This window comes from Ovis canadensis, chromosome 1 (assembly GCF_042477335.2).
Source record: "Ovis canadensis isolate MfBH-ARS-UI-01 breed Bighorn chromosome 1, ARS-UI_OviCan_v2, whole genome shotgun sequence".
In the NCBI taxonomy this organism is placed as follows: Eukaryota; Metazoa; Chordata; class Mammalia; order Artiodactyla; family Bovidae; genus Ovis; species Ovis canadensis.
In genome coordinates this window covers 132639698-132666023 of record NC_091245.1, presented here as the reverse complement: position 1 = coordinate 132666023, position 26326 = coordinate 132639698, and the positions used below count along the sequence as shown (strand labels likewise).

General features: G+C 40.3%; 1 protein-coding gene and 1 long non-coding RNA gene across 21 annotated transcripts in view; one reads left to right on the top strand and one right to left on the bottom strand.

Moving 5' to 3' along the window:
• The window catches only part of CYYR1 (cysteine and tyrosine rich 1), a 215629-nt gene that overhangs the window by 142659 nt on the left and 46644 nt on the right, over positions 1 to 26326 (bottom strand). The gene's annotated exons all lie outside the window — the stretch shown is intronic.
• Positions 3395 to 16987, top strand: LOC138418402 (uncharacterized). The gene is made up of 3 exons (XR_011248543.1): positions 3395 to 3654; positions 10034 to 10187; positions 16202 to 16987. It is a non-coding gene; the product is annotated as an uncharacterized lncRNA (long non-coding RNA).

The following is a 26326-nucleotide window of genomic DNA, read 5'->3' as shown; positions in this document are numbered from 1 at the left end:
GATTTTCCAGGCAATAGTACTGGAGTGGTCTGCCATTTCCTTCTCCAGGGGATCTTCCCAACCCCGGGACTGAACCCAGGTCTCCCACATTGTAGGCAGACGCTTTACTGTCTCAGTCACCAGGGAAGTCTGGTGAATAGTTGCTCTTAAATAAAATCTATTTTTACACAAATTTCAGAATTCAGATCTGCATATGAACCAAGAAACCAGAGGCTGATTTTTCTCAACAGGTTTCCCTTTCATAGCCAAAGTATCCAGTGAACAAGAAAATGAGGTCAGCCCCAAGAAGAATGGTAATCATTTAATAACGGTGGCTGCAAGCCAGAAATTTACAAAGACAAATCAGTTTGAAACAATAAAATGCCAGGGGAAAAAAGAAAACCTTAAGTAAGGACAGGTTCAATTTTAAAACGTCATTTGTGTGCAACTTACCCAACAAACTGCTGAAAGAAATTACCATATTTTCCTCAAAGAATGTAAAAACATAACGCCACTTTCTACCCATTGAAGTGTCTGACTCTGTGACCCATGGACTGCAGTCCACCAGGCTCCACTGTCCATGGAATTCTCCCAGCAAGAATTTTGGAGTGGGTAGCCCATTTCTTTCTCCAGGGGATCTTCCTGATGCAGGGATAGAACCTGGGTCTCTTGCATTGCAGGTGGATTCTTTACCATCTGAGCCACCAGGGAAGCCCTTCTACCCACTGAACATCATAGGATATTGGGATAAAGACATGACATTCTCTTCATTATGTTGATGCCAGGCAGTAGAGCTGGACTGGCATTTTGGAGTATTAATTCACTCAGCTTGGACTGAGCACCTACTATGTGTCTACTCTGCCTCTGTCTTAGGGGCTTGGCAGGCACAGAGTTGTCTTGTGGGTGTGACAGATGTAAGCGCAAAGTCACCATTGAGATAAAGTTACATATGAGAGGCCCTGGAGGGGAGATCAGGAAAGATTTCACAAACGGTATAGCATATAAGCAGAGGCTGAAAGCAGGAACAATTCTGCAGTTAGACAAGGTGAAGAAATATTCCAGCAGAGGGCATATGCAAAGTCACAGATGACTGGAAAACAACAAGCAGATTTGTATGGCTGCTGCAAAAACTGCAATCTAGATCTGACAAGAAATGTAGCCAAAAATGCAGGCAGAAACTTGATGTCCAGGAATCTTTTAAGTCCAAAGGGGTTTAGCTCATTCTTTACTTTATTTTTTTTAAGATTTGTTTTTTTTGATGTGGACCATTTTAAGTCTTCAATTGAATTTGTTAGAATATTGCTTCTATTTTATGTTTTGCTTTTTGGCCTCAAGACATGTGGAATCTCAACTCCCTAACCAGGGATTGAACTTGCTCCTCCTGAATTGGAAGGTAAAATCCCAACCACTGGACTGTCAGGGAAAAATCCCAGTTTAGTTCATTCTTCACATGGAGAATGGTGCCACAACTGGATTTGTGTTTTAGAAAGATGCTTAGCAATGTGCAATGAGAGGATGGAGCCTGAGAGATGCATTAGGAGCTGATTCAGCAGTTCACATGAGAAGGACTGAGGGCTAGATGTGAAGGTGTGTCTAAGGAAGAATACTTTGGCCATCTGATGCGAAGAATTGACTCACTGGAAAAGACGGTGATTCTGGGAAAGATTGAAGGCAGGAGAAGGGGACAACAAAGAATGAGACGGTTGAATGGCATCACTGACTTGATGGACATGAGTTTGAGCAAGCTCCAGGAGCTGGTGATGGACAGGGAAGCCTGGCGTGCTGCAGTCCATGAGGTTGCAGAGTTGGACATGACTAAGCAACTGAACTGAACTGAGGAAGAAAGGTAAAAGGGTGGATTTGAAACATGTATGGGAGAAAGAAGTTTTAGAAAGAGTTATCAATCTTTAGGTTTCTAACTTGAGCTATGTGGCAATAGGTTTTTGTTTTTTGGGTTTGTTTGTTTGTTTTTGAGTCAAAGATTTCTTTTGGCGATCCAGTTGGAATTGACAAAATAGTTTGTGGGGTCAACATATTCACTATCTAGGATATTCCAAGTGCTGGTTTCATATGTTATGAAATGATATCCAACTCTTTTTGACAATTTACAGTGGAGATTCAGGAGATTACAGACTCTTGCAAAGATTTCTTTGATAGCTTTATGGCAGTGATTCAAATTGGGGTGCTGCAGCTTAGTGTATTATCGGGAACCTAAGAGGGAAGTCTGATCGTCATCGATATAGTTTGCACTGTATGTGAACACAATCATTATTGGATTGGTGAGAATTATTCCAGGATGATAATGGCCCACGAGTGAAGCCAGGGTTATATTGCAATAACTGCATCCATTGTAAATAACGTTTTAGTGTCATAAACACACTTTTAGAAGACAATTCTTGATAAATATAAACCAAATCATGTCACTACACTGCACCACAGTTTCCAATGGCTTCCAGTTTCACTAAGAGTAAGAACCAAAGTCTTTATAACAGCCCACGATGTCCTGTATAATGTGTTTTTCTCTCTTTTCCCCTCTAATTTCATTTCTCATTACTCTCCTCCTCTGGTCACTGAATTTCAGCTACATTGGCCTCTTTGCTTCTCCTAAAACAGGGGTCCCCAACCCCTGGGGCTGCAGATCAGCAGGAGATGAGTAGAAGGTGAGTGAGCGAAGCTTCTCTGCTGCCTCACATCGCTTTCCACTGCTTGCATTACCATCTGCACCATTGCAAACCCCCATCTTTGCCCAGCCCAGGTTAAAACTGTAGTCCATGAAAGCAGTCCCTGATGCCAGGTAGGTTGGGGACTGTTGTCTTAAAACATCAGATGACTGAATAGTCTCTTGTTGCTGAGAGTGCAATTTTCAGAAGATTTCTACACGGCTTCAAATCATTGGTCAAATTTTATTTCTTAAGTGAGTCCTTCCGTGACCAACTCAATGTAACATCTAAAGGCACTGGGTTCTGAATTAATCCCTGTCACCTTCTCTTGCCTTGTTGTCTCCATAGCAACCAACAGGAGTTTTTGTACCTTCTTTAAACATCTTAATTGGAGATCATGGCATATGGGGATGAGCCGCAGAAAAGATCTAGATGAGTATGTTAGGATATGCTGAGCTCATGCTATTGTGGCAAACAAGCCCCCAATTTCAGTGGCTTAAATGACAAAGGTAATGTGTTTCTCAGTGGAAGTCTGCTTAAGTCAGATGACTCAGCAAGACAGCTCTCCTCCATGCAGTGAGTGACTAAGTAATTCAGGCTCTCAGTATCTTCTGGCACCACTGGCCCCATGTGTGGCCTCCATGCTTGCTGCCAAAGGGGAGGAGAGACAGTTGGAAGGGCCTATCGAAGCTTCAATAAAGCCATACAAAAGCGACACACATTTCTATTCACGGTCCAGTGATCAGAGCCGTTCCGAAGTTCACTGACTACAAGAGGGCTGTCAGGGGAGTGTCGTCTTCTAAGGGCTCTGGGAGGACAGATAAGCAGGATATTGGTGGGCACTCCTTAGAGTTGCCACAGTAGCTGACTTTGGAATGAGCTTAAGAAGCAGGGTGATGTGATGGAGACAATGTGGGAGTAGGATTCATCAGGGCTGAGCAGAAGCCACGGTTGAACCATTTGGACTAAGTCAGATGCCATCTCTGGGACTCTGTTTTCAGATCCACAAAACAAGGTAAATAATACATATCTTGCTTATTTCAGAGGGGTTTGTGACTCACTAACTTAAACGTCTGCAAAGAGACTTGCCAAATTTAGGTTACCATTCAAATGCAAGTAGTGTACATAAATAATACAGTATGAAACACAGAAAACCTGCCTGGGTGAGATAAAATGAATTATGCTATTTCACATCAACATTGATAAAGTTATCCCACAGTTAAAGCCATAGAGAATGGTATCATTTCCAGACCTTCTGGTTTAACAGCTGTGACATCTCAGCAGTGAAGTAAGGAGCTGTTTGTATATTAGCATTGAGGGGGTATGCAGAAAATGCCAAAGAAATTCAGATATATATCAAATATTAAAGATTACAAAAGCATGAGTTAGTGGAGCCTGAAGATGCCTTTGTGTTATCACTTTTGTGTCATCAAGAGTGAATTAATCCAAATTGGCAGCTTGTGTGGTGTCTTATGCTCTGTTCCCAGAAGGTGTTCTCTTGGTTCAGTTACAGAGTGACAACATCAAGTCTAGGCTCCAAGGGTTGATGCATATTTAGGAGAAGGTGAAATACTGACTAACTATTAGCTATTTGAAAAATCTCCCTAGAATGTACTTAAGGATTTATCAAAATCTTTTAGTAGATTTTTATAGATTTGGGTGCTTAATGAGTACATGTATTCTCAGACTTCAAAGATACTGCATTTATACACAATTATTTTGCTAGTACCTCAAGATTGTTGTTGATGATAAAATGTTCATAATGTTAATCATGATATTCTATTTGTCCATTTCTTATATTCAAAGAAATGTTGAAAATAGCAACTGTCATCTTTTAAACACATTAAATGCAAAATTCTCAAAGATGTGGGTTCTACTATTAAAATATGCTTTGCGTTCTCTGGAAAACTTAGTGGAATCCTACAACATTAGGATAGGAGGAGTCCAAGTCAAGTATTTCAGTATCCTACCAAATTGTCTGTAAGGAGAACTTCTTATTAACTTAGCATCTTATTTACTTTCTACAAGAAGGTTCATTCCATTTGTATATATCTCTGATAGAAAAGTATGTCCCATAGTAATCAAATATTTGCTTAGGTTTGACCTCCATCCATTACTGCTGTTAGTAACAGGACTGCACACACAGATACTAAACATTAGAAACATCTTTACTATTTTTTAATTATCATAGACTGCTAGTCTGAAATATTAAAGACCATAAACCAGTCAGTATTGGGGTTCAGTTCAGTTCAGTTCGGTCGTTCAGTTGTGTCTGACTCTTTGTGACCCCATGAACCGCAGCACACCAGTTCTCCCTGTCCATCACCAACTCACAGAGTTTACACAAACTTATGTCCATTGAGTCGGTGATGCCATCCAATCATCTCATCCTCTGTCGTCCTCTTCTTCTCCTGCCCTCAATCTTTCCCAGCATCAGGGTCTTTTCAAATGAGTCAGCTCGTCGCATCAGGTGGCCAAAGTATTGGAGTTTCAGCTTCAACATCAGTCCTTCCAATGAACACCCAAGGCTGATCTCCTTTATGATGGACTGGTTGGATCTCCTTGCAGTCCAAGGGACTCTCAAGAGTCTTCTCCAACACCACAGTTCAAAAGCATCAATTCTTCTAGACTCAGTTTTCTTTATAGTTCAACTCTCACATCCATACATGACTACTGGAAAAACCATAGTCTTGTCTAGACGGACCTTTGTTGGCAAAGTAATGTCTCTGCTTTTTAATATGCTATCTAGGTTGGTCATAACTTTCCTTCCAAGGAGTAAGCATCTTTTAATTTCATGGCTGCAATCACCATCTGCAGTGATTTTTGTAATTAACATTAAAAACCATCGCTAGGACAATGTCCTAATTGAACCTCGTCATGGAGCTTTCCTGCCCTAGTGACTGGCCCACATAACTCTGCTGTGATAACCAACAGAAGATGGATCCAATAAGGCCGGCCACAAATAGATATCAATAACCACGTGCTAGAATGCCGACAGCACATCCACAATGAGATAAAGCTTTCTGAAGCAGAAGGTAACTAAACCAAGAATTCTGAAAAAAAAAAAAAAGCAACCAAGTGCTTGCTTTTCAAATGGACAGCAACAGAAAGCAGTGAATTTTGTAACATGGTTTTTGTGATGTCGGGATAAAACAGAACCAGGCTATCGTTAAAGCTGAATGCTCCTTTGTTTCTTCCGGCTGTCAGCTTATTCAACTGCTTTGAATCAAGGGTTTGGGTGCCCTCCTCCCCTGCTGTTACAGCCTTGAGTATGACCGCTTTTCTTATTCTCTTTAGACACTTCTGCTATTCTTTTATAAAAGACATTCAGGGAGCTCATCACAGTGTCAGGTTGATGGTCACACACTGTATGAGTCGCTTTGGAATAGAGAGTGCAGAAGAAGAAAGTCTAGGTCAAATGTCGCTTTCCACATGGCAGTTCAAAAACGTGTCAAAAATAGTGCACGTGCGTGCATACACACATACACACAGCTGGAATTATGACAGGAGCCTCAGAACTGGCCCTCTCAAAAAAAAAAAAAAAAAAGGAAGAAGAAAAGAAAGAATTGGCCTCCTATCTTACATCTCTTTGCCATGATTCTATTTCTTACCTAGCTTTGACAATATCATCCATGTCTTTTTTTAGGGGTGGAGTATAATTGCTTATTTAACTTATATGCAGAGTACATCATGAGAAACGCTGGGCTGGAAGAAACACAAGCTGGAGTTAAGATTGCCGGGAGAAATATCACTAACCTCAGATATGCAGATGACACCACCCTTATGGCAGAAAGTGAAGAGGAAATAAAAAGCCTCTTGATGAAACTGAAAGAGGAGAGTGAAAAAGTTGGCTTAAAGCTCAACATTCAAAAAACTAAGATCATGGCATCTGGTCCCATCACTTCATGGGAAAGAGATGGAGAAACAGTGGAAACAGTGTCAGACTTTATTTCTCTGGGCTCCAAAATCACTGCAGATGGTGACTGCAGCCATGAAATTAAAAGACGCTTACTCCTTGGAAGGAAAGTTATGAGTAACCTAGACAGCACATTCAAAAGCAGAGACATTATTTTGCCAACAAAGGTCTGTCTAGTCAAGGCTATGGTTTTTCCAGTAGTCATGTATGGATGTGAGAGCTGGACTGTGAAGAAGGCTGAGCACCGAAGAACTGATGTTTTGGTTTTTTTTTTTAAATTTTAATTTTTACTTTATTTTACTTTACAATACTGTATTGGTTTTGCCATACATTGACTTGATGCTTTTGAACTGTGATGTTGGAGAAGACTCTTGAGAGTCCCTTGGACTGCAAGGCGATCCAACCAGTCCATCCTAAAGGAGATCAGTCCTGGGTGTTCACTGGAAGGACTGATGATGAAGCTGAAACTCCAGTACTTTGGCCACCTCATGGGAAGAGTTGACTCATTGGAAAAGACCCTGATGCTGGGAGCGATTGGGGGCAGGAGGAGAAGGGGACAACAGAGGATGAGATAGCTGGATGGCATCAATGACTCGATGGACATGAGTTTGGGTGAACTCCAAAAGTTGGTGATGGACAGGTGGGCCTGGCGTGCTGTGATTCACGGAGTTGCAAAGAGTCTGACACGACTGAGCGACTGAACTGAACTGAACTGAACTGAACTGAACTGATAATTGCTTTACCATGTTGTGTTAGTTTCTGCTGTAACAAAGTGAATTAGCTATTGTTGTTCTGTCACTACGTCATGTCAGACTCTGAGACCCCATGGACTGTAGCTCACAAGGCTCCTCTGTCTTCCACTATCTCCTGGAGTTTGCTCAAATTCATGTCCACTGAGTCAGTAATGCTATCTAAACACCTCATCCTCTGTCATCCCTTATTCCTCTAGCCTTCAGTCTTTCCCAGCCTGAGGGTCTTTTCCAATGAGCTGGCTCTTCGCATCAGGTGGCCAAAGTATTGAGGCTTCAGCTTCAGCATCAGTCCTTCCATTGAATATTCAGGGTTGATTTCCTTTAGGAGTGACTGGCCTGATCACCTTGAAGTCCAAGTGACTCTCAAGAGTCTTCTCCAGCACCACAGTTGGAAAGCCTCAATTCTTTGGTGCTCAGCCTTCTTTATGGTCTAATTCTCACATTTGTACACTACTGTCGGAAAAACCATAGCTTTGACTATAGCTATGTTGACAAAGTGATGTCTCTTCATTTTAACATGCTCTCTAGCTTTGTCATAGCTTTCCTTCCAAGGAACAAGCATCTTTTAATTTCATGACAGCAGTCACTGTCTGCAATGATTTTGGAGCCCGAGAAAATAAAATGTCATTGCTTTCCTCCTTCCATTTTCCATATGTATACATATATCCCCTCCCCCGAGAGAGTCCCGCCCACTCCACATTCCACCCTTCCACGTCGTCATAGAGCACCAAGCTAAGCTCCCTGTGTTACACAGCAGCTTCCCACCGGTTATCTATCTTACACATGGCAGTGTATATATGTAAATTCTACTCTCATCTCACTCCCTCTTCCCCTCTGGGTCACATGTCTGTTCTCTAAGTCTGTCTCTATTCTTGACCTGCAAATAGGTTTTCTGTACCACTTTTCTAGAACTATTGACAACTGTCTGTGAACAGAAGCAGCTAAATGTGCGCTAATAAATGAATGGATAGAGAATATGTGAGTGAATACATATATATGCACATATATATAATGGAATATTGATTACTCAGCCATAAAAAGAAATGAAATTGGATCATCCGTAGTGATGTAGATGGACCTAGAGCCTGTCATACAGAGCAAAGTCAGTCAGACAGAGAAAAATAAATATGGTATATTAAAACATATACATGGAATCTAAAAAAAAACATTTGTCTTACTGTCCCAGGAGTATTCTTCACATTGAATCTCAGAGTTGGCAAACTATATGCTGAGGGCCAAATCTGGTCTGCTGTATATTTTTGTATAGCCTATTAACTAAGAATTTTTTTTTACATTTATTCAAAAGAATAATCTTGTGACATTCAAATTTCAATATCCATAAATGAACTTTTATAAAAACACATCCGTGCTCATTTGTTTACATATCATCTGTGACTTCTTGAGTAATGAAGGCAGAGTTGAGCAGTTACAATAAAGACTCCATGGCCTGCAAAGCCTATAAACTCTCCTATCTGGCCAGATAAAATAGAAAATGTTTGTCAACTCGCCACATGTAAGAATTGGATCTCGAGGAGCTAAGCAGTGAATAGCTGACATGGCTGTGTACTTCAGCCCTGATTTCTACTACTCATCATATTAAGTGCTTTTTCCCTGACCAGGCGCTCAAGAGTTCCCATAATGTAGCCTAAACCAGGTTCTCTCTCACATTCACATCACTACTTACTCTTTCCTTGGTACCCTGTTTCTGTCTATGTTGCTTCTAGCTGTGTGTTCCTCTTTATCTGTCATCTGATATCTAACACTCAATGTTTTTGTTTTGTTTTCCAGTCACTAAGTCTTGTTTGACTCTTTGTGACTTCATGGACTTTAGCCCACCAGACTCTTCTGTCCATGGGATTCCATAAGCAAGAATATTGGAGTAGGTTGCCATTTCCTTCTCCAGGGGATCTTCCTGACCCAGCCTTCAAATCCACATCCCCTGCATAGGCAGGCAGGTTCTTTACTGCTGATCCACCTGGGAAGCCCAACACTCAGAGCCCACCTCAAATGTCGTTTTCAACAAGGCAGTTCAGAAATGGGCCAACCCAATGTGATTTCTTCTAAGAATTCTTGCTTCTCTGACACGCTTACCATGTTCTAAGTATCATGTGCTTAGTCAAGCACTTGCCTCATTTCCTCTAGTTTGTTATGTGATCCTTAAGGATGGGACTTGTTGTACTCATCCTTGTACCCTGAAGAACACTGCGGATGTTAACGGGCCTGGTACTGATCCCTGTAGACCGAGGGACTAGTGCCAGGAACCACACACATGCAATCACATACTTCCTCACGGTGGCAGGGTGCCAGGGAAATTCCAGTGGTATGGCAAAAGACCCAGATCAGTTCTCTAATAAAGCTTCTGCGGGGAGGGGTGGCTCAGTTCCATAAAAAACAAACAAGTGCTTTGAAGGGCACAAGCCTAGGACTCAACGCAGAACCAGATGATCTCAAGCTGAAGACAAGTCAGGCCCTAAACATGGGTGGGAAACGTGGTAAGTAGCAAGATTCAGTTAACCAGAACAAGAGACAAGAGAGCCAACAGAAAAGGGAATACAGTGGAGGCTGTGGAATTTGGCAAGAAAATAGACTGGGTCTTAGAAAGACTGAGGTTCTGAAGAGGGGACTGGGCCAAAGGTCAAAGACATAGAAACACTCAAGATCGGAGCTGAACTCCTACCAACAGGATGGTAGGAGTCCCAAATATACTTTCCATGATTCTTGCTTAGGTTTAGAGAGCAGAAAAGCCTATACAGAAGGATGAAGTGGCCCTAGCTATGGGGGAAGACAAGAAACACCGAAACAGAAGGATCAGAGCCCTGGAAAAGACCCAGTCGGAGAGAACTTCTCTTGAGCAGTAAGTCCACCCTTGATCCTGTGACAGTAAGTCTTTTACTTATAATACCTCCTTTGGCATACACAGGAGCTCTGCAAGGAAGCAGCATTATCCCAATTTTACAGATGAGGAAACTGTTCAGAAAGACAATAAGCAATTAGTGCTCCTGAGATCTGAAGGCCGGTCTAAATGAAACCAAATCAGTTTCCCTTGGTCCCCACCACTACATCATGCCTCTCAAATAAATATTTACTAAATGTACAGTGAAGATAGAAAAATTATGAAAGGACAGTCTTTTTTTTTTTTTTTTTACAATTCAATGTAGTAAGTGTGATAGTACTAATCTTTTCCCCCATTTTTTCTTATTTCTTTTCCTGGTAGTTTAGGCAGCTTTTATCTCTTTTATTGCTAGTCCACTGAACTCACAACTCATGGATTCTGTGTCCCACGTACCATAACGAACACTTAAATGAATTTAAGAATATATTGATTGCTCTAGGTTTCTGGTTGCTCTGGATTTCTGGCCTTTCACAGACTAGTATAAATTTCCTTTCCAGGATTATTATATTTTGCTCAATCCTCCTGGGTTACCTACTGTCTTCCAATCAACCATTGCACACCTTGTGCGCTCTATGTTAAAAGTTATCTCCCTGATAAAACCTGCCTTGATCTCTTTATTCAGAAATGGTCTCTCACACTCTCTCCCCTACTTTTAAAGCATTTCCATCTATACCATTTACATCATTCTAATTTTATTTGAAATAATACTTGTGTGCCTACTATAAATTCTATGAACTTATAGTAGATTTTATCAGAGTTGATAAAATCTTTTTATCCCTCACATTGCCTGATAGTGTCAGTTATACAAAAGAGGTGTTTAAAAATATATAAGTACTAAAGAATAATGTGTAAATGAAACTTCACATTCTTAGGCTCCTCTGTGTCAGCGATATTCCTCTCAGAACTTTCCTTTGCCCCCTTATTTTTGACTTGGTTCTTTCCAGCTAATACAATCTTTCTGGTCACTGGAATTCTGTACGATGAGCAGTTGTATGAAATGGACATAAAAGTTAGTATTGAAAGTAAACTATGGCTTTATAGTAGACTTTGTTTTATACCACTTGCAAAGTCAATGTGAGGATATGAATCTAAAAATACTTTCTACTACCAATAGTATGTACAGGCTTATTGGTATACAATCTGTTTTTCAAAGTCTTTAATGAAATAGATTGATTTGTATCTTACAATCACATATTCTTCCAAGAAGTTCTACGTAAATAACTGCATAATTTCTTTTATTACATAATTTACATCATTGTGACATACTGATAGCTCACAAGGGCCTTTTGACAGCCAGTTGGATTAGAGGGCAAAACTCATACTTAGGGCATGTTCATCTCATTTGATAAATATTAGGGCATTTATTTTAGGGCTTCCCTAGTGACTCAGTGGTAAAGAATCTGCCTGCAATGCAAGAGACTCTGACTTCGATCCTTGGGTTGGGAAGATCCCCTGGAGGATGAAATGGCAACCCACTCCAGCATTCTTGCTGAAAAAAATCCCATGGACAGAGGAGCCTGGCAGGCTATAGTCTAAGGGATTGCAAAGAGTCAGAGACGACTGAGCGACTAAGCACACACAGTGCATTTATTAATGGATAACCAAAGGGTGCTAAATTATGAAGAAATAATCTTGAATTTACAGTGACTACAAGAAAATTCACCATTACTGAGGCCAAGAGTATGTAATGCATTCTTCTGAAAACTGCATCTTAAAAATATTGCTGGTAGAATACCAAACTAATATACTGCTGGATAATGAGTTCTCTAGTCTTTTGTAGGTTTATAGAGGCTTCCTTAGGTATAATTAGTTTTAATTATCTATGCAAATAGACAATAGGAGCTATGTATATTATGTATGATAATGGTTAACTATAAAGCCACATACTGGCCTCTAGAATATGTTATATATTCAAGGGAATATTTGCTTCAAAATTTTTTGCTTAACTTACTGTTAAAACTATTCAACAAGTAAGTAATGAAAGGATTGTAGGGAATAATAAAAGAAATGTTTAGCCAAGATTTAAGAACTCACTAGGATAATCTATCCAATTATAATTTTGACTATGATCAAGGCTAAAAATATGTACCTATCAATAAAGCGAATTATAAGGAAGAAATAGAATACCCTGTACTAGGATTATCTGAACCTATTTCTTCTAGAATTTTTTTTTTTTGCTTATCATGTTATTATATGCAGCTTTAACACGGTATTAGTTCTAATCTTCCAAGTACTGCTGTCAGATAAACCTAATTATTTTGAAGAAGTGGCTTGTAACTGGAAGAAAAATGTAGCAGAAAATGTATTCATCCATGAAGTATATTTAGTTATATAAAATATTTTTCCTTTTATTCTTTTGTTTAAAATGAGAAGATTCAGATGAGGAATAGGGTATATTGGCAGAGGTAGAAGGTCGGGGGTGTGGGGAGAGGGGAGTCCAGGCAATTCTTCATTAAACATCTAGGAGACCGCAGAATATTTCCAAACAAGTACACACAGGTATTTCTTGGGGACTGCATGTGGACAAATATTTGTGCCCCCTTAAGATTCAGAGTTTATTGTGATCCACACAGTCAAAGGCTTTGGCATAGTCAATAAAGCAGAAATAGATGTTTTTCTCAAACTCTCTTGCTTTTTTTCCATGATCCAGTGGATGTTGGCAATTTGATCTCTGGTTCCTCTGCCTTTTCTAAAACCAGCTTGAACATCAGGAAGTTCATGGTTCACGTATTGCTGAAGCCTGGCTTGGAGAATTTTGAGCATTACTTTACTAGCATGTGAGATGAGTGCAATTGTGTGGTAGTTTGAGCATTCTTTGGCATTGCCTTTCTTTGGGATTAGAATGAAAACTGACCTTTTCCAGTCCTGTGGCCACTGCTGAGTTTTCCAAATTTGCTGGCATATTGAGTGCAGCACTTTCACAGCATCATCTTTCAGGATTTGAAACAGCTCAACTGGAATTCCATCACCTCCACTAGCTTCGTTCGTAGTGATGCTTCCTAAGGCCCACTTAACTTCACATTCCAGGATGTCTGGATCTAGATGAGTGATCAAACCTTCGTGATTATCTGGATCATGAAGATCTTTTTGGTACAGTTCTTCTGTGTATTCTTGCCACCTCTTCTTAATATCTTCTCCTTCTGTTAGGCCCATACCATTTCTGTCCTTTATCGAGCCCATCTTTGCATGAAATGTTCCCTTGGTATCTCTAATTTTCTTGAAGAGATCTCTAGTCTTTCCCAATCTGTTCTTTTCCTCTATTTCTTTGCATTGATCACTGAAGAAGGCTTTCTTATCTCTTCTTGGTATTCTTTGGAACTCTGCATTCAGATGCTTATATCTTTCCTTTTCTCCTTTGCTTTTTACTTCTCTTCTTTTCACAGCTATTTGTAAGGCCTTCCCAGACAGCCATTTTGCTTTTCTGCATTTCTTTTCCATGGGGATGGTCTTGATCCCTGTCTCCTGTACAATGTCATGAACCTCATTCCATAGTTTGTCACAATAAACTGAGGAAAATTCTGAGAGAGATGGGAATAACAGACCACCTGACCTACCTCTTGAGAAATCTGTATGCAGATCAGGAAGCAACACGTAGAACTGGACATGGAACAACAGACTGGTTCCAAATAGGAAAAGGAGTACGTCAAGGCTGTATATTGTCCCCTGCTTATTTAACTTCTATGCAGAGTACATCATGAGAAACTCTGGGCTGGAGGAAGCACAAGCTGGAATCAAGATTGGTGGGAGAAATATCAATAACCTCAGATATGCAGATGACACTACCCTTATGGCAGAAAGTGAAGAGGAACTAAAGAACCTCTTGATGAAAGTGAAAGAGAAGAGTGAAAAAGTTGGCTTAAAGCTCAACATTCAGAAAACGAAGATCATGGCATCTGGTCCCATCACTTCATGGCAAATAGATGGGGAAACAGTGGAAACAGTGTCAGACTTTATTTTTTTGTGCTCCAAAATCACTGCAGATGGTGATTGCAGCCATGAAATTAAAAAACACTTACTCCTTGGAAGAAAAGTTATGACCAACCTAGATAGCATATTCAAAAGCAGAGACATTACTTTGTCGACTAAGGTCTGTCTAGTCAAGGCTATGGTTTTTCCAATGGTCATGTATGGATGTGAGAGTCGGACTGTGAAGAAGGCTGAGCGCCGAAAAATTGATGCGTTTGAACTGTGGTATTGGAGAAGCCTCTTGAGAGTCCCTTGGACTGCAAGGAGATCCAACCAGTCCATTCTGAAGGAGATCAGCCCTGGGATTTCTTTGGAAGGAATGATGCTAAAGCTGAAGCTCCAGTACTCTGGCCACCTCATGTGAAGAGTTGACTCATTGGAAAAGACTCTGATGCTGGGAGGGATTGGGGGCAGGAGGAGAAGGGGACGACAGAGGATGAGATGGCCGGATGGCATCACTGACTTGATGGAAGTGAGTCTGAGTGAACTCCGGGAGTTGGTGATGGACAGGGAGGCCTGGCGTGCTGTGATTCATGGGGTCACAGAGTCGGACATGATTGAGTGACTGAACTGAAGATTCAGAGTGAAGTCGCTCAGTCGTGTCCGACTCTTTGCGACCCTCATGGACTGTAGCCTACCAGGCTCCTCTGTCCATGGGATTTTCCAGGCAATAGTACTGGAGTTGATTGCCATTTCCTTCTCCAGGGGATCTTCCCAACCCAGGGATCAAACTCGGGTCTCCCACATTGTAGACAGATGCTTTACTGTCTGAGCCACCAGGGAAGTCTTCAGATGTTGAACCCCTAATCCCAATGTGATGCTATTTGCAGTTGGGCCCTTTGGTAAGTAATCAGGTTTAGATGAGGTCAGGAGGGTGAAGATGGGTTTAGTACCCTTTTCAAAAAGAGGCCAGAGAGCTGGTTTGCTCTCTGCCTCCTCCTTCATCATGCCAGCAAGAAAGCAGCAGTCTGTAAGCCAGGAAGAGAGTCCTCACTAAGTGCCCAACCATGCTGTCTTTGACTTCCCAGTTTCTAGAAATGTGTGAAATAAATGGTTGTGTTAGCCACCCAGTCTATGGCTGCTATAGCAGCCTGAACAGACCATGACCTGAAGGTGCATCAGTGTTCCTCTCACTTGGCTTTGAGGTTTTGGGTAACAATATCACCAGATCTTTGTGTCTCAGTACCTACACAGCCATGATGAAGACACTGATCCTTAAAAAGGAAGGGTTGGCCTCAAATGTTGGGAGGACAATGCCAAGACAGGCTCTGGGTCATGAAAGCAGAAATCAGCACCTAAGTGCCTGCAACCACCTGAGATCCAAACTTAGACTCCCGACACTGTTGTCCAGGACACTAACTTCTTGAACCTACTGTTTTCATCTCTGCAGAGATTATACTACTTTATTCCTTGTAACTTCATACTTCATGACACTCCCAGAGGGATATCTGCCTAAAGCTTAGCCTACCAGTACATAAGCCAATGGTTCAATGTACTTCCTCACCAATCAACTACTTCAAGAAAGGGAAACAGCCCTAGAACAGACTCACAGACAAAGAAAACAAAAGTGTGGGAAAGGGTTAAATTAGGAATATGAGATGAATAGATACACAGCACTATATATAAAATAGATAAACAATAAGAATTTAGTATATAACGTGGAACTATTTTTTTTAATTAACTTATTTATTTTAATTGGAGGCTATTACTTTACAGTATTGTAGTGGTTTTGGAACTATTCTTAATATCTTATAAGAACCTAAAATGGAAAAGAATCTGAAGCTGTAGACCTGAAACTAACTACTGTAAGTCAATTATAGTTTAATAAATAAAAGTGAAAAGAAAATAGGAAGCTGCTAGAAATAAAAGATAATTTGTTACATTAATTTAAAAAAATACAGTTGTTCCTCTTTTTTTCAGAAGCCCAGAAAAACCTGTGGTCTAGAAGTTTTGTTTTTCTAACTTCCTCCATTCAATTACATTGATTCTACCTCTAAAACATATTCAGAATCTGCCCCCTTCTCTTTATTCGCAGGTCATCAGCTGAGGAGAAGCCCCAGTTCTCTCTCTCCTGATCCCGACATAGCTCCAAGTTTATGTTTCTGCTCTCTCTTGTCCCTCACAATTCTCCACACGGCAGCGAATGACCTTTAAAATAAAATACAGATCAAATCATTTAATTCCCGTGTTGAAAACGCCCACTCTGCTGAGGAGTCACATCTAAGCGTCTGACTGTGGTCTTCCAGGCCCCGTGTGATTGGGTCCACGGGCTCTGGATCTCCTTCTCAGTCCCCAGGCCTTGCACTGGGTAAGGATGCTGCAGCCACAGCCATGTTCTTCCCATTCCAGGACCACTCCACATTCTTCTCTGCCTGAAATGCTCTTCTCCTTTCCCCCATGGCTCACTTTCCACGTTCCAGACCAAACAGTCCCTTGTCAGAAAAGCCCGGCTGACTCCTCATTCTAAGGAAGCTGCCAGTCTCATCACTGCATTCCGCCTTTAATAGATGTATTGTGTATCACGTGCGGGGGATTCCCAGGTGGTGCAACTGGAAGAGAATCTGCCTGCCAATTCAGGAGATTCAGGTTTGATCCCTGGGTCCAGGAAGACACCCTGGAGTAGGAAATGGCAACCTACTCCAGGATCGTTGTCTGGGAAATTCCATGGACAGAGGCGCCTGGTAGGCAAAGACTCTGACAGGACTGAGCACACAAACCCACGCAACAAGGCAACAACAATATATTGTTCGCATGTTTGATATCTCTACCTTTCTCCCCTTGTTGCCCCCTCCCATGCATGCTCCATAACAAGCAGGGTATCTTGACTGAGTTGTTTCGTGCTCTGTTTCTTGCCGCACGTCTAGCACGGTGCTGTCCAATCCAGCAATCATCAGCTATCTGTGGCGACTCAACTATGAGTTTAAATTAATTAAAATTAGACACAATTAAAAGTTCGGTCCCTCATCTGCACTAGCAGCATTTCAAGTGCTCAAGAGCCACATGTGGTTATCATATTGGACAGAGCAGAACAGAACATTTCCGCCATTGCAAAAAGAGCTGGTAAATATGTGTGGAATGAACACACTTTTGATGGGAAATGCAGAGCACTACCACCTCCTCAACTTGACTGCATTGTAAGTGGCCACTCATTTTACAAAGACTAATTAAAACCCTGTATCTTACTCAAATAAAAAGAAAAACTCTCTAAGATTCTAGTATAATCACTTTTCACACAAAAATATCCAATCATTAGGGACTGAATGCTCAGGTTCCAAAGTTTATATGCCGAAACCCTAACCTCCAGTGCAATGGTATTTGGCGGAAGGACTTTGGGAAGTAATTAGGTTTAGATGAGGCCAGGAGGGTGGGGCCTTCATGATGGAATTAGTGTCCCTATAAGAAGAGGAAGAGACAGCAGAGATGCTCTCTCTGTCAAGTGAGGATACAATGGGAAGGCAGCCCTCTGCAAAACAGAAAGAGTGTCCTCACCAAGAACCAGATCTGCTTAGCGCCTTGACGCTGGATTTCCAACCTTCAGAACTGTGAGAAATAATGTTTGTTGTTTAAGTGACTGAGCTATGATATTTTGTTATCAAAGCTCAAGCTGATTAAGATACGAACACACAAAGTTTTCATTACCATTTGTCGTTTTGATTAGCAGGGACTCAAAGCAGTGAATGTTGGCAAAAACTTTGTGTGTTCGGATCTTAGGTCTAAGGTCCAGATTTGACAGGAAGATAAGTAAAAGCACACACATTTGTACTCCATTTTCTAGTTGAGGTTCCCCTTGGTGAGGCAGAAAGCTCGCAGGGCTCTGGATTCCATGATTAAAGGGTCCCAGAGAAAGGTGATTGTCAGGCCAAAGCTGCAAAGTTACTGTGATCTTGTGCTCTGGGTGGGTGGCTGGAGCAGAGCTCCACCTGGTGTCTTCACATCCACACTGCTGACCTTCTCCCACTTCCTTGTACCTCCTTGTACACTTCAGTGCCCTCTACTGAGAAAGCTTAGCATCATGCTCATTATATAAGAGCAAAGTTTAATGGAATTCCATCTGTCTTCTCAGGGAATATGCCGAAGGGTAAATCTGGAGCTGAGAGGCAATAAATTGATAACTGACATGGGAACATTTTAGAATATTCCATCTGTCATCTCCTTTCTGATGTCCCTTATAACTTTCTCAAAACAATCTTCCACTTAACTAAATCTCTCTTCAACCATACACAGATCTTATTCTGTGAAATTTTCCTTTAATCTCAATGCCACATTTTTAACTTGCAGGATTTCAAGTATTTCTTCTTTCCCCTACCCACCAGGGTCTCTTCCTCTTTCTCCTCCTTTTTCACCTTCCTCACATTTTTTTCTCCTTGTTTGTTTTTCTTTGTTGCTCTTCCAAAATTTTTAATGGCCTTCTTCCTTTATATTATTGAGACTCTAAGAAACATTTATTCTGAACTATTTTCAATGGCTCTGTCATGTTATTTTATTGCAACTATTTCAGCCTCTTTGAAAGGTGGGTAAGCTTACTTCAACCCCATCAGCACCTGCAGGTTTAAGCAGTGAGTGGTTTCAGACTCCAGTCCTGTAACCTCCACAATGCATGCAGAATTTCAGTAAAAGAAATTCCCAGACATCCTTGCCTGCTTCTCTCCTGAAAGTTTCCAGCCCTGACTAACATCTGTGTGCTTCTATTAATTTTTTATCCATAGAGCTATTTATTCTGTTTCTGAGCCCATAACAACATTTAAATTAAAAAAATGTTATTCTAATGTGTATATGAACCATCTAATGAGTGAATTTATAGCAATATATTAGGTGGAAACATTTTTTCTTAAAGAGATCTACTTATTCATTAAAGCTATTCTAAGCTGTCTGACCCCCCATTAGTCTCTATAATCATTGCCTATATTTTAAAACCACTTTACTTTGCTAACTTTATAGGTATTTTTTAGCTTGCTAAAAGTTAAGTATAGGCAGTAGCTAGTTAACTGGTAAACTGTTTTACAAAAGTTACATTTGAACCTCTTATTGTAATGTAGAAGCTACCTCCATGTTAATATCAGGACAGTCATTTTTAATTTATAAATTATTTGATGAATATGATAGTTCTGATTATATTTGAAATAATTTACAAATATCTCAAATTTTAAAAAAATTCCAGTTCCAACTTCAGGATTCCATGAACATATATGCCACCTTGGATTCCTAGTGTAAAGTTCAGAAAACTAAGTTTCCATCTCAGATCAGCAATCTAGCTATCCTTGCCTGCTCCCTTTCCAGCAGCTTCAGCCCTGACTAATACCTATGAACATGTATCCCTTTTTTTGTCCACGGAGATATTTATCTTATTTTTGAACACTACTGTAGCCTCCTATTGGGCTTCATGTAGCTCAGCTAGTAAAGCATCTGCCTGCAATGCAGGAGATCCGAGTTTGATTCCTGGGTCAGGAAGATCTTCTGGAGAAGGGATAGGCTACCCACTCCAGTATTCTTGGGCTTCCCTTGTGGCTCAGCTGGTAAAGAATCCACCTATAATGCAGGAGACCTGAATTCAATCCCTGGGTCAGGAAGATTCCCCTGGAGAAGAGAATGGCTACCCACTCCAGTATTTTGACCTGGAGAATTCCACGGACTGTATATTCCATGAGGTCACAAAAAGTCGGACATGACTGAGCAACTTTCACTTTCATAACTTTCTATTAGCTAAGGGACTATGTAAATCCTATGTAAGGCTCTTTACCTCCTAAATTCTTGGTTTTTATTTGTTTTTATATTTGATGGAGTAGAATACTTCCAGTTCTTACTTCAGAGTTCTAGGTATTAAAGGAAACAAGAAAAGTGAACACATTTTAAAATCCAGGAACCCCACTTAACAATATATCATGTGTTTTCCAAACACTATAGCTTTGCTAATTCTCAAAATCTGCCTGAGATAAAGAATTCTTATCCCTGTATAAAAGAAACCAAGGGTTCAGGTCAATTACTCATAATGAATTAGACAATAAATTAAGTTGATCCTAATGGTGAAGAGGCTTTGGACTCTTCTAGTTTTTTCCTTGTAAATATACCAGGGTGTTCATAACATGAAGGATCAGTGTCAGCGCATGGCTGCTCTGAACTCTCTTCTGTCCAGGAAACGTATCATAGGACATATGGACATTTGGAGCAAATTAGAGCCAGAGTAAAGGGCAGAAACACTGCTGGTTTTTCTCTTTTCCTTCTCCATAGGCCAAAATGCTACCATACTAGTCCTGTCATCAAACCAGGGTTTAGAATTTAGAATTAACCAAATTTGTGAAATATTATGGCTTTCCCTTTTTGATTTTGCAGGCATGAAATTCTGTAACCTCAGCATATTTTAATTATGTAAAATAATCCAACTTACACAACCACATAAAGTCAAATCACTTCTACTTTTTCTCAGTGAATGGCGTATAAACCTCGAAGTTTAGAAAGCCAACTGCAAAAGAAGATCTAATAAGTAGCTTTTAATATTCTCCCTAAATTTAGGAATCTTTCATTCTATAATAATCACTGGATTGTTGAATAGATCTGTTTTCATCATCCAGTAAAAATGGCCTATGCTGGAATGAGCACACTCTGTTTGATTACTGATTCTGTACATTTCTTTTATTTTGCATGAATATGGCCAGATGAATAATATACAAAGAAAGCTCAGCTCCTTCAGAATACTGCTATTTTACAAAGAGTTCTGCTGCCAACTTCAAAGCTAAATTCAGGTTTGAGGTATCAGAATCCTTTATAGGTCCCAGGAGAATATTTTGTTCAAATAATATAATAGCCCAGTGATCAGAAGTTCTGTTCACCTACTGGGCCTCCAGAAATATGATACTCAACTAAATCAGAAGTAATGAAGCTTAAGGCATTATTATCTTCTTTAAAAAAAATAAAGCTCAAATTAAAGAGAGAACTGTTTTATAAAAACAGCACATAGAATGTTCAAGAGATAAACTCTAGCAATTCTGTAAAGAAAGGATAAAGGAAAAAATTCAGCAACACTTAAAGTGAGTAAAAATTTAGAAATGCTGTGTTAAAAATACAGTCAACTGTCAATCAAAAAGAAATAAATATCATTACAGAAAAAAATTTTGATATAATAGAAATAGGAATATTTTATGCCAAAAAACTATCATTTTGATTAATAGCTAAATCTCTGCTTTTAGAGTAAAAGGTTGACATTGAAAAACCTTTTTTTTTTTTTCCAGACCTTCTTTTTAAATAATATTTTCCAAAAGTTTGTTGATGCAATTTTGGAAAGAACTTAAAACGAAGGAAAAAGTGAAAGTAAAATCTTAAGATTCAGTTCATTCTGTTGGGATGGTACCATTATTTATATACTCAGAGAGAAGTAATTTCCTGATCGGAAATCAATTTGACCTACAGTTATTGAGGTGCTCGGTTACTGATTACATGTGGCCATCGGAGGAGGAAATGTGCAAGAGAAAAAGGAACATTCAAATGAGTCTCTGATGAGCTTTTTGAACAAAGGATTTCTGGAGCAGGCAGGATAACACTGTAGAGTTTCACTGGTTTAGTATCTATTTCACACACACCTTGTTCGTCATTAAGAGCAAGCACAGGCTCATGGGTGAAATTATCAATTATTATGCCTTTCTCAAAGACACTTTACAAAGACAAAATTTCACATATATTACATATTTCTCACAACTATCCAATAGATGTGTATTGTAATTATCACAACCCCAAAATAAGGCTCAGAGAGACTTATTAACTTGCCCAAAGTCATCTAGCTAATAAGTGGCAGAGGTTGCAATAATTTTTTTGCCAATTTGAATGGAAATATTCAAATTCTATTGGCTTAATCCAAAACTGATCATGTGTCTATCATATTAGATTTTCTTACATATGTTTATCTTTGCATATTTTTAACAAGATATACTGAGTTTGATGAAATAATTGAGTTTCTAATAAACTGAATGTAAATTACCTTTATAAAAAGTGTGTATGTGTGCTCAGTCATGTCTGACTCTTTTGTGATCCCATGGACTGTGGCCAATCAGGCTCCTCTGTTATGGAATTTCCCAGGTAAGAAAACAGGAGAGGGTTGCCATTTCCTTCTCCAGGGGATCTTTTTGATCCCAGGGCTGAACCTGCATCTCCGGTGTCTTCTACATTATAGGTGGACTTTTTACCTGCTGAGTCACTGGGGAAACCCATATATTAACTTATATGGGTTAAATATTATTTGTGTTTAAAATATGTATTTAACAATTCTCCAAGCTAGGCTTCAACAGTACATGAACTGAGAACTCCCAGATGTTCCATCTGGATTTAGAAAAGGCAGAGATCAAACTGCCAGCATCTGTTGGATCATCGAAAAAAGCAAGAGAATTCCAAACAAAACATCTACTTCTGCCTCACTGACTATGCCAAAGCCTTTGACTGTGTGGATCACAACAAATTGTGGAAAATTTCCTCAAAGGATGGGAGTACCAGATCATTTTATCTGCGTCCTGAAAAATCTGTCTGCACGTCAAGAAGCAACAGTTAGAACCGGACATGGAACAATGGACTGGTTCCAAATTGGGAAAGTAGCACTTCAAGGCATATTGCCACCCAGCTTATTTAACTTATATGCAGAATACAACATGCAAAATGCTGGGCTGGATGAAGCACAGGCTGGAATCAAGATTGCCGGGAGAAATGTCAATAACCTCAGATAGGCAGATGACACCACCCTTATGGCAGAAAGTGAAGAAGAACTAAAGAGCCTCTTGATGAAAGTGAAAGAGGAGAGTGAAAAAGTTGGCTTAAAGCTCAATATTCAGAAAACTAAGATCGTGGGATCCGGTCCCATCACTTCATGGCAAATAGATGGGGAAACAGTGGAAACAGTGGCTGACTTTATTTTGGGGGGCTTCAAAATCACTGCAGATGGTGACTGCAGCCATGACATTAAAAGACAGTTACTCCTTGGAAGGAAAGTTATGACCAACCTAGACAGCATATTAAAAAGCAGAGACGTTACTTTGCCAACAAAGGTCCGTTAAGGCTATAGTTAAGGCTATGGTTTTTCCAGTGGTCATGTATGGAGGTAAGAGTTGGACTGTAAAGAAAGCTAACTGCTGAAGAATTGATGCTTTTGAACTGTGGTGTTGGAGAAGATTCCTGAGACTCCCTTGGACTTCAAGGAGATCAAACTAAAGGAAATCAACCTTGAATATTCATTGGAAGAACTGATGCTGAAGCTGAAGCTCCAATCCTTTGGCCACCTGCTGTGACGAGCTGACTCATTGGAAAAGACCCTGATGTTGGGAAATATTGAAGACAGGAGGAGAAGGGGATGACAGAGGATGAGATGGTTGTATGGCATCACTGACTCAATGGACATGAGTTTGAGCAAGCTCTGAGAGATGGCAAAGGACAGGGAAGCCTGGCGTGCTTCAGTCCATTACATCACAAATGGACATGATACAAGAATGTAGCTGAACAAAATCACAGCAAAACATGTATTTTAAATACAAACAGTCCCTCTTGACTTTGCCTAAAATGGACTAAATTTATATAAAACACGGTTTTGCTGGAGCTAACAGCAGCAGTTAGCATGATTTGGGAATAAGGGCACAGGACTGCAGACTTGGAGGATGGAAAGAACAATAGTCCTGCACATCCACACACAGATCCTGAAGGCACGGGGGAATGTGGGCTGCACAGTCATAGACAATATCATTAGTCTCTATTTCGCTGAATTTAAAATTCTCAGCTGTAGGTAGCTTGTTTTTGATCGAGGTCACTGTGGTTCAACAGTATTGGATTTTGTCTTACTAAGCATTTTAATTTGGTTGCTCGAATGATTGAGGGGCAAAGCTGTATCTGGAGTAGCTAAGGAGTTAGCTGTTAGACATTTGCTAATAGCAGATCATTAAAATAAAGGAAACAAAGGATCTTTAAAAGCTTGCTAACAATTTTATATTATCGTGTCCACATTTTCAAGCAACACTAATATTTATCAAAAGGAATGCTGACTTGTTAATGTCAGTGAGCAAGGCCATAGCTGTGGTAAATAAATAATCAGTTCTTCCATCAGAGACTAGAGTAAACCCAAACTCTAGGATTTGGGATGGGCTGTGACGCTCAGATGTGTTAGACAGTTTGCCTCTATATGTGTGTTATGGAAGTCACTGAAGCTGGAGAACTGCTTTTGGAATCCAGCAGGTCAAAGCAGCCTGCATGCTTATTTCACAATAATATATTATATGTTTTCTTAATGGAGAAATTTTACTGGTGTCTAAAAGTTGAGTGGGCTTCCCAGGTTGCACAGTGGTAAAGAATCCAGCCGCCAATGCAAGAAACATGGGTTTGATCCCTGGATTGAGAAGATCCCCTGGAGAATGGAATGGCTACCTACTCCAGTATTCTAGCCTGGAAAATTCCATGGACAGAAGAAGGTCCTTCTATTAAACTCTCTCCAATTTCCAGTTTGAAAGTGGTGTCTGTCTCCTTCTGGGAACTTATCAGGTACCAGCTGCTTGCATAGATCTTACATAATTAATTTTATTCCACACACTTACAAAGAAAATAAGACTATTCTCATTTTACAGAATAGCTTAAAATGGATAATAGAAATAAATATGTAATATAAATATATAATAAAACATAAAATAATGCTACAAAATAGATATATAATATACATATTATATATATATATATGATACATATACAATAATACAATATTATATTCCTGGCAGACTGAAGTTCATGGGATCACAAAGAGTCAGATACAACTGAGTGACTGAGCACGCACTGGGCACACAAAAGTTGAGTAGACTCTTATTTTGGCCACACTATCAGCAGCACTATCGACTAGGCTGTTGCTATTACCATTGTCGCTGTTCGTGGTGGTGCGGTGCGTGTGTGTGTGTGTGTGTGTTCAGTGCTTGGTTGTGGTTCTGAGAATGAAAAGATTTGTAAAAGTGAATGTCAGCGAACCCTGCTATACATACCATAGCCAGCCAAGACCACTTATTTTTTCATGGCAAAAGGCCTAGAAGCTTTTGTTAAGATGTATTTGCTTTAAGGTCGATTCTAATGATATACAATTCAGGATCAACCTCTAACTGCCATACAAGCACACACGGCATGCCCTTCACCAGTATTTCTGGCACTGTGTCAGTGTTTATTTCCAATCAGTTTAACCAACTAGCAACCAGAATCTCAAAATAATGACCTTTGAAGAAGACTTTGCCAATAATTTCACCAATATCACCATGATGTACTGTCATTTGCCCATTTACATATCGGATCTGTCCATTACACTCTTTCAAGGTGGAAGTGCTATCTTATTTCTTTGTATTCACAGGAATTAGAGGCCTTCCTTTACATAAGGTCTTCATAAAGGGTTAATGTGATATGCGTGAATCGATTCTCACTTCTCAGCCCCAGCATCAGGGGCCATACACTGAGTCTTTACCGTGTGTCAATGTGCCAGATACTATCTTCATGTGTCTCTGAGCCATCCCGCCACCCTCTTCCACCCTGCTCAGTAATCAGGAAGGCAGACCCACAGTGCAGCCCACAGTAACTGCATAGGCGACCAATGTGCCCTCTGCCTTCTGTTTGGGTTTGGCCAATGGAAGCCTGATGCAGGAGCCTGGAGGCTAAGAGGAGAGTGAGGATAAGAGCCACGATGTTCTGGCTTCTCATCTAGTCAGTTACCAGTTGGTTGCCTTCCATAGACAGCCATAGTTCTGGTGGGAGCGACCCTCTCTGGATTTTGCTAACTGCTCCCTCCTCTGCCCATTTCTGCTTAGGGATGGTACAGGCTCTCTGCTGTTGACAGTCCAGAATCCTGAACCAACTTTTCTTGGTTTCTCCAGTCCTTCCCTGCACCTTTACAGAAGATATTTCTATTAAACTCTCTCCAGTTTCCAGTTTGCGTGTGCTATTTGTCTTCTTCTGGGAACTTGTCTGGTACCAGCTGCTTGCATCGGTTCAGTTCAGGTCCGTTGCTCAGTTGTGTCCAATTCTTTGCCACCCCATGGACTGCAGCATGCCAGGCCTCGCTGTCCATCACCAACTCCCAAAGTTTACTCAAATTCTTGTCCTTTGAGTTGGTGATGCCATCCAACCATCTCATCCTCTGTTGTCCCCTTCTCCTCCTGCCTTCAATCTTTCCCAGCAT